Here is a 9,673-nt window from a genome sequence, read left to right as displayed (position 1 = left end):
AAATGCCTCAGTTTGTTTTGTTTTACAGCAAATCTCTATGGAGGGGGGCGGGGGGGGGGTAGATGGGAGGTGGCTGCAACAATGCAGTAGGTCCCTTACATACAAGTGTATGAGCAAGGCAGGCAGAGCAGGAAAAAGGAAACTTCACAAAACTCCGAGCCCCAGAAGAGAGGCATTGAACCAATTAACCGAATAATCAATTATCCGAACGAAATAGTGCCTGCCCATCTTGTTTGGATAACTGAGACCTCTGGCAGCGTGTTCAGGCATTCACCACCCTCTGTGTGAAAACGTTGCCCCTCTGGACCCTTTTGTATCTCTCTCCTCACATTAAACCTATGCCCTCCAGTTTTAGACTCTCCTACCATTCCCCCTCCTCTGCTTATCTAGTTTCCTCTTAAATGCACCTTTACTATTCAGCTCAACATTCCTTGTGGTGAGTTCCACATTCTAGTCACTGAATGGGAGACACTGGCTTAGAATCCTGGAACTTTCTCCCTAACATCAGTGGCTATACTCTACCCGGCATGGTCTCGCCTGTTCAAGAAGGCAGCTGATCGTGACCACCTCTAGTGCAACTGGCCACTACCTTCTCAAGGGCAATTGGGAATGAATAAAGACTAATTGGCCTGGCCATGATGCCCACATTCCATGAGCAAATAAATGGAAATGTTTCTCCTGAATTCTTTCTTGTATTTATTTGCAGAGGTATGTATGTGTGGCTTCTGAAGTGCGATTCTCCTTGGAATCTTTCTACTACTTGCCATCCCTTGATTCATTGGTTTCTCCACAGATAAAAAGAGGAGATAGTATGTGTTATAAAAGCTGCATTCTGACGACAGGTTAAGGGTGTTTGCAATGCAATCTCATGGCATGCTACACCACAGAAGGAGTTCATTTGGCCCATCACACCTGTGCTGACTCTTTAAAAGAGCTATTACCTCATTAACTTTGTGTTGCATATTATTTTTAGTAATTGAGCAGAACTGCCTTAATTTACCTTGTATAATGATGAATTTCTCTCCAATTTGTTATTTTGCGTTGTGCGAACGTTTAAAAGTGAATTAGAATCCCATTTAGCTTAAGTAACCCAAAGCGTTGAAGCCCCTAATGAGGCAATTAAAGCACTTAAATATTCTGTTTAACATCCATGTTTTAACCTTCACTCCGCACCATTAGCATTGTGTTTAACAAAGGAATGTAATGCGCCACACAGGATCTATTGCCAAGGCTGCTGTTTCTGCTCTACCAGGGCGAGACAGAGCGCGGGAGATTGCATAATGTTACCGGTCATGCATTTCACTGCCATCTGTTCCTCTTATCTCCAGGCAGCTCTGTGTCTTTTAAATTTAGAAATATGAGAGAGAAGCCAAGACCATTAGAATGTTCGACACTAGCTGGAAAAAGTAAGACAGAATAAACAAGATAGAGTCCTATTTGGGTGATGGAATTCTTAAGTTTAGAAAGAGAGACTTGCACTGATGTAGTATCTTTCATAATATCAGGATGTCCCATGGTGACTCAGCACCCAGTGAAATACTATCAAAGTCTGATCCCTGTTAATTGGAAAACTTGACACCCAATTTGTGCAGAGCAAGCTCCCACAAACAACACTGTGAATATTATATCAAGCAGATGATCTGCTTTTAATTATCCTGATTCTTAGAGGAAAATTATTGGAATGTTGCACTGCTGTTTTTTGGGAATAAAGTGCTGTACGATAGTTTCATGGGTCCTTTGTGTAATATCTCATCCAACAGTTCTGAAAGTGCAGCACCCCCTCAGTAATGCACTGAAGTGGCGATCCAATTTTTGTGGTCCAGCCTGTGGAATGGGACTTAAAACCACAATCTGCTGCTTTGGGGCAAAAGTAGGATCTACTGAGCCACTTCGAGCTGATTGCAAGAAATCAGAAAAATCAAACGAGAAGAAGTTCCAAGATGTTTAGGTCCTGTCACAGAAAGGCTTACAAAAGGAATGTGTGGAAATGTGTCTTGAACGTCAAGGCAAAGGAAAGGAAAGGAAATGGGATGGGGAAGAGTTGGGAATAAGTGGTTACTAGACACATCTTAATTTTGTAGATGAAATTGCTGTTACAGCAGGAAGCTGACATTTCTCTGCATGTTCGTGAAGTGAACCAATTGCAAAATGAAGAATTCCTTCACCCACTGCCCTGTCTAATGGTTCCGAGAGGGAGAAGTCCTTTTATTCACAATTTTTAAAACAAAATTCTACCTCTTAGGTTAAAGAAAACACAAAGAAAGAAGTATGGCTTGCTTGCTTCATATGATGACCATGTGGAAATGGCTCCAATGGATACTGACGATGATGACACAACTTTATTTGAAGTAAAGGGCATGAGGAGGTAAGGATTATTGAGTGTACTGACTGCAGAGTTCGGTTCTAACCATTTTATATTTGTCTCTGTCTTATGATCTAGCTGTCTCCTGCAAAGTAAATGCCTCAAGTGGTTGGGCAGTTATGCTTTCTTCAAATTATTCCCATCTCTGAAAACATCTAATGCTGAGTATATAAAACAAAAATTTGAAAAATCTAGTGGAAGGCATTGATGCATTTTAATAAGCTGAGTAAACTCATTCCCTTTCTTTTCAGCGTTGCAATGTTTTTTTTTATTTGTTCGTGTAATGTAGTGTAGGTGTTGCTAACCAGCAGTGTGTGTTACCCATTTCTAATTATCTTGAACTGAGTGGCTGCAAGAACCATTTCAAAGAGCAATGATGAGTAACATCACTGTTGTGGGTCTGGATTCACAAATAGGCCAGACCAGACAGGGATGGCAGATTTCCTTCCCTAAAGTTTATTAGTGAACCAGACTGGTTCTTGTAAAAATCCATGATAATTTCATGCTTGCTATAAGCTTTCAATTCCGGATTGATTGAGTTTAAATTCAGTTAGCTGCAGTTGTGGTATTGGAATCCAAGCCCCCAAAACATGAAGGTGGCCCTCTAAATTTCCAGTCCACTGATGTTACGACTGTGCCATAGTCTCCCTGGCGTCTGATCCATTTGGATTTCTGTTTACAATTCTGCTTGTTATGGCAAAAAGAGGACACCATGCCTAAGACCAGGAGGGGCACAGGAGAATATTGAAGCTAATTTGTGATGTCTTTGAGAAGTGATATTTCAGAGAGATATTTAAAGGTGTCGTTGTGTCACCATAGTCTTACCAGACCATAGGGCTGCTCTCTAATGATAGAGAGAGAGAGAGAAGACTGGTGGTGATTTAACCTGGGATTCACCATATCTCAGGTGACGGGAGAGGTTGAGAAAGAGAGTCCTCTATGGTAAGCTCAGCCACTGATGGGAATTGAACCCACGCTGTTGGCATTACAATACTCTACACACCCCCACCTTCCCCCAGCCTAGCATTAAAGTTATACCCAAAATAAAACTCAGATTTTCCCATTCAACAATTGAATAAGCATGCACAGGTTCAGGTTTTGAAGTGAATAGTTTTAGAAACAACCATAAAGTGTTTCTTTACAGTGCAAATGGTCAACAAGTAGAGCACATTTGCCAAGATGTGGTATTAACAGCTTGCACCAAGGTCAGGAAATGGAGCTCCTTATAAAAAGTTTTCTCAAGTGATAATATTAAAGAAAGATAAAATTAAATGGTGCAAAAGTTGTCATTTTACAATATGACTTGCCTTTTAAAATGTTGTTTTTGAGTATTGGCACATTTTGAGTAGTTGTATTTTAAAAATGTATTTAGACACTTTGTTACTAAGGAGTAGACTCGATGGGCTGAATGGCCTAACCTTTTCCTCTGTCTTATGGACTTAAATCTGCCTGTAATATTTTGCTGTAATATTTGATATTGTATGACTTGGAGACGGGTATGGGGGTTTCCCTGGTTCACATATTGTTGATATTTTAGAGCATCTACCCACTCAGCTTCCTGGTGTGTGCATGCGTGGGGTAAATTTACTTGCATTGCACAGTCATGCTTTAAATATGCAAACATTGCAAAGGAATGCATGTTTTCTCATGTTCTAAGTGGCACTGTTTAAATTCAGCTCAGAACTATGGAATGTGGCTTGCTTCAAGCTATAGGAACCTTTTGTATGAAATAAGTTTGACAGCCATAATCAAGTTCCCTGTGCACATTGCCCCATTGCGTAACTCTGTCCTTCAGATTATGCTTGAGCAGGCCACAGAAGATTCCAGTAGGACGTTTGAGAGGTTTCAACAGAGTAGAGGGAACTTTACATTGCACGAGACATTCCTTTAGCTGAGCCGACTGCACTCAATCATGTTATTTAGTACCCGAAAGGGAGTGTGCTGTTTACTAACACTTGCACTACTTGAGTACAGGGAAATAGTATTGATTCTTAGCATGTGGGTAAAAATGGTCTGCTGTATTCACGGTGTGCTGACACATTGCTCTCCTACTTTCTCTTTCAATCTTTGCAGGAGCATTAACCACACTGCCTCTCAATCTTGCTGACTTTCCATCCACTACAAATGCTTCGAGACACTCTCCACTGCTTCGCTGTGAGTTTTCGTAGATCTTCGCATTCCTGCCTTTCTCTTCCTGTGATCTTCTGTATTACACCCACCACATTCCTCCCCTCCAAACCAAACTCCGATCCCTACCTTGTTTCCAGCTTCCCATGAGCAATGTCTGTTTTCCCAATTCCTCAATAGGCCTAACTGTAAAATATTCTTCAATGTAGACATGAAGGGAATTGTGTCTTAGGTGTTATGTGGTCAAAGGAGGGCAGTTACTCAACCTCCGACTTTGACGTTTTCAGAATTGGCCTGTCCCATCATCCAGATTTCACCTGCTATGGGATGGCACAGTGGTTAGAAAGCGCAAGAGAGTGGGTTTGAAGCCTGTAGGAGGAATGGGAATCTGAGAGGGGTAAGGAGATGTACGGAAAACAACAAATGCTGGCGATCACAGTGAGTCAGGCAGCATCCGTGAAGAGAGTTAAAAATCTCTCAACACCAGGTTATAGTCCAGCAGATTTAATTGGAAGAACACTAGCTTACGGAGCGCTGCTCCTTCATCAGGTGATCAGACAATCACCTGATGAAGGAGTGTCGCTCCGAAAGCTAGTGCTTCCACTTAAACCTGTTGGACTATAACCTGGTATTTTGTGATTTTTAATTTTGTACACCCTGGTCCAACACCGGCATCTCCAAATCCGTGAAGAGAGAGCAAGCTAACGTTTCAAGTCTAGATGACCCTTCATCAGAGCTGAAGTGAAGTGTGGAGGGGGCAGCTGTAGTTGGGGAGTGGGGTGGGGTGTGGAGTGCTGTGGGAGAAAAGATGCTGATAGTTCAGGTTAAGCGATTGGAATGTGAAAATGGCACAACAGTGGTGATTCTAATTGCCAGGTGTTAAAGAACAGACAGACAGTCTCACTAGGGTAGGGGGGAGAGAGAGCGAGAGAGCGAGAGAAAATGGTGACAGAGAATATAAACAAGTACAGTTAAAAGAAAGGGAAGGAGTGAGAATGGGAATGCTTCACAATTTGAAGGTGTTGAACTCAATATGAAGTCCAGAAGATTGTAAAGTGCCTAATCTGAAGATAAGAAAAAGTTTTTAAATCAGAGGATGAATGTATGCTTGAGTATTGCATTCATTTAAATGCTTCACTTATCACTAAAGCCACTTGTTAACCTTTATCTCATTTCCTCTCACATATTAAAGTTTACTTGTCTCTGTTAACTGCAATGAAATGCTACGCTCAGTTCCTCACGTTTTATTTTGATTTTTTTTTAAAATGTCATTACTGAGCGTGGACAATCCTGTCCCTGTTTTCTCACCAGAGTTAATTTAAACCAAAGACCAAAAATACAGCAGCTCAGAGAGTCAGAAATGCCTTCAGCAACTGTGGGCAGCTCTTCCTTGCCACAAATTAGCGGGTTATTTACTCAATGAGTTTGAATGTTAAACAGAAGTTTTTATTTCCCCCTGTAACAAATTTTGAATACTTTTTTTAAATGACTTCCATGGTAACTTAAGATTCTTTAAATTTTTGGGGGTCACTTTGAGCCTCTTTTTCTGATTTAATTGGAATTTGCTTGTTATGAGCTATTATTGTTGAATGTTCAGCTTTTAGAAAAGTTTATTTCCTTCATTGCCTCAATGCCTTTCATGATAAACTGATATAAATTACAGTTGGTTCTCATTCACGTGTGTCTAGTTCTGCATTTTGCTCTGAATGTGAATTCAATTTAACATTTGTCAGTGCCATCGGATTTCCTTTTAAAGAACCTTACAGTAAATCTTTGTACCTTGCTCGCGGCAAATTGCTAGGCACTAGTTGCGTTCAGAAAGTTCTAATCAGGAAATCAAGACTGGAAGTCTCTTGTATAGAATGGCAAATTTCTTGAGCTCGCTGCCAGTGGATTCTTGTTGGTGCCTTTGTTCAGTGATAGCGTGACTGCAACCTAGTCACCAGGTCAAGGGTCCCAACCCTTTTTTGAAACCTGACATCCAGGCTGCCATTTCAGACCAGTGCTGCATCTGTCAGGAGATGTTATATTTCGGATGAGACATTAGGGTCAGCCTGCCCTCTCGGGTGGACACTGAAGAATTCCTAGTGCTAGTCCGAGATGAGTTCTCCACTATGCCTTGACCGATATTTAACACTCAACCTGCATCCGATTATTAGGTCATTATTTTAGTGCTATTTAGTAAATAGGCTGCCTCATTTTCTAGATAATAGCAGTAACTGCGCTTGAAAATGACTTAATTGGCTGAAAGATGCATTGAGATACCTTGCATATACTATAATATGCAAGCTTTTCCATCCTCAACCCTTGTTAAATGTCCATTTTAGATGAACCTAAGCTGTAAATGTGGGCAGGTCGATTGATTATGTTTGAGGAGGGGGCAGTCGGATAGCTGCATCAAATATTTCTCCCTGCATACCCATCAGCGGCACAATTCTGTGCTTAGTTTCTTCCACATGCTCAAATTTTGAGGTCGCTAAGGCTAATTGTTCTCCCCTCACCATGCCTTGATTGACTAAGCACAGGTTTGAGGTTGAATCCTTCAACTTTCCTGGTTACACTTTGCTCAGTGACGTACATACATTTGAAGATATAAGAGAACTTATTCAGATATGCGGCCCTTCCCAAAAACTGTCAGTTAATGCTTCATCTACAGTTGGGGATTTTATATCTTTCAGAGGCACTCTGACTGATATCATGCAGCGTTCTGTTTTCATTCAAATCCCAGTAAATGAGTTTGTGCATGTGGGCTTCTTCAAGGTGAGTAATTTGAATAGTGCTCACCTCCTGTCTCTGTGATGGAGGGGGTGCAGGCTGGAGAGGAGCTGGAGTGAGAGCTGCTGTCTGCTCTTGACAGGTCCTTGTTTGAGAGCTGTACAGCTGAGTAACTGAACTCCCCTGATGATATCGATGCTTGCTGTTGGATAATAGGAGAGAAAAATAAATGATAGAATGCGTTCAGAGGTGAATGTGAATTTTAAGAAAATGTAGTTTAAAATCCTTAATGTAGTGGATAAATTTTAAGGACAGTGACATTAAAGAGAGTATAGGGAATAAGTATTTGTATCTCAAGTATTCCCAGTGAAGCTGGGGAATATAACACACAGAAATCATCCGTTTCCTACTGTCGTTTTATCAAAATGCGATGCCCTCTGTTCCCCGGGAGACCAAACCATGTTGGATGTCCCATTTGGGAAAGGTCTGTTCAGGTGAATGGACCTGACAGGTCTGTCTCCTGCCAGCTGCTACGGAACCCAGTGAGGGCCCACATGCATCATACTCCTGGATATTGATTTTTAGTGCTCAGCAGAAGTTAAAGGCTGTTTACCATCGAGGGACAGTGTCTCAGTGGCAGTGACCGAGAGCCTCGAGCAAAGATATCGCAAATGTGGCTTTACATTAATTACCGAGTACTCTTTTCCTTCTCTTAACATCAAACCCATGCTTTACCTTTGTTTCCCTCCTCCTGTTTTGCAACATGTTTCGTGTTTCACCTCAGCAAGCAAGGCAGTCTCTCCATGTAGGGAATTTCAGAGTTGTTAGGACAGCAAGTGGACTCTGCAAGCTGGAGTCACCCCCCTCTATCGTGCACTATAGGAGTGGGGTTTTGGTGGGCCTATACTGTGTTGAGGTGATGGAAATACAGTGTATTGAAATCACATTAAGCAGGTAGTAATCAGGTTGAATTAATAATACAGAATAAAAAGCAGAAACTGGGATTTGAGGTTTGTCCTCATTTCCCTGGAAACTGGTTGAACGGTAAGGTTTGGGGCCTGGTTTTGCTGCTCCTCTCCCTTGTAAAGTTGCTGTCTCTTATATACAGCTGTAAATGTTAACTTTTTTTTGTAAAATGTTTTGTAATTGTTTAGTAAAATAAAAAGCAGAAACTAGTAATATACTGGTCAGCCAGCACCTGGTTAGAGTGTGATGGGTGTACTTCCAAAGCATTAACTATTTCCTTCACAGGAACTGCACATTCCCAGTATGTTTCTAAATTGCCTAAACTCGATTTTAATTCATGTCCCGTCATTGGTCATTTCGTACTGAGATTGCCAGCTCAAAATATCTTTTACTGAATGCTCAGATAAATTTGTTCCGTTTGTGGGAACATCACCACTCTTAAACCTTTCCCCCTTGTTACGTCTCTGATTCCATCCTCATCTTCTGTATTTTACAATATTAAATCCTAACTTGTCTCCTTTTGAGTGCTACATTCGGCCGTGCTCCAACAATTGGTTTTTATGCATACTAACTTCAATGCTGTGTGCATTTATGGTGTACCTCTACACAAAATCCTGTACTTCCCATTTTAGTGTATTCTCATTCGAATTTTACAGGTTATCTTTTGGAATGAAAGAAAATGATTTTTCTTTTGAAATTCAGTCTATAATGTACAGTATATTTAGTGCCTGTATTGGTGTTGCTTACACATTGATGCTGTGTGTGTCTGTGGTGCAGGTTCCCTGGGTTTAAGATAAGCAAGTGGTTTTGAACAAAGTTGAAGCAATTGTTTCTTGCATTGGTTCAACTAGGCACTGACTGCTATAAAACTACAATCAGTGACACTTTATTAATGTGTGAGAAATTCCAGTTGATAACCAGGGGATTTACTGAACTTCCTTTCCATCTGCTTATTTAAGATGAGACCTGTTGTGCTCCAAATGTGGGCTGCATATGCATGATTCAGACGTGAATAGTCTTGCCTGGCCAGAAAATGAAGAAGAGAAACTGATTCTGGTCTGTGCCCACACCACCTCCCTCACCTCTATCCAAGGCACTAAAGGAGCCTTCCACATCCATCAAAGTTTTACCTGCACATCCACTAAAATTATTTATTGTATCTGTTGCTCCCGATGCGGTCTCCTCTACATTGGGGAGACTGGCGCCTCCTAGCAGAGCGCTTCAGGGAACATCTCCGGGACACCCGCACCAATCAACCACACCGCCCTGTGGCCCGACATTTCAACTCCCTCTCCCACTCTGCCGAGAACATGGAGGTCCTGGGCCTCCTTCACCGCCGCTCCCTCACCAGCAGACGCCTGGGGGAAGAACGCCTCATCTTCCGCCTCGGAACACTTCAACCCCAGGGCATCAATGTGGACTTCAACAGTTTCCTCATTTCCCCTTCCCCCACCTCACCCCGGTTCCAAACTTCCAGCTCAGCACTGCCCCCATGACTTGTCC

General features: G+C 41.8%; 1 long non-coding RNA gene across 2 annotated transcripts in view; it reads left to right on the top strand.

The window, feature by feature from the left end:
- The first annotated feature begins 305 nt into the window (after window positions 1-305).
- Window positions 306-9,673, top strand: part of LOC122565407 — a 15,521-nt gene continuing 6,153 nt past the window's right edge. The window contains exons 1-2 of one of the 2 annotated variants that reach the window (XR_006316162.1): window positions 313-2,365; window positions 4,436-4,516. This is a non-coding gene — a long non-coding RNA (uncharacterized LOC122565407). Of the gene's footprint in view, window positions 2,366-4,435; window positions 4,517-9,673 lie in introns of both variants that reach the window. The other variant, XR_006316161.1, reaches the window with a different exon arrangement.

This window comes from Chiloscyllium plagiosum, chromosome 31 (assembly GCF_004010195.1).
Source record: "Chiloscyllium plagiosum isolate BGI_BamShark_2017 chromosome 31, ASM401019v2, whole genome shotgun sequence".
Taxonomy (NCBI): domain Eukaryota; kingdom Metazoa; phylum Chordata; class Chondrichthyes; order Orectolobiformes; family Hemiscylliidae; genus Chiloscyllium; species Chiloscyllium plagiosum.
The sequence above is the reverse complement of the archived record's forward strand: the minus strand, read 5'-3'. Positions and strand labels throughout refer to the sequence as shown.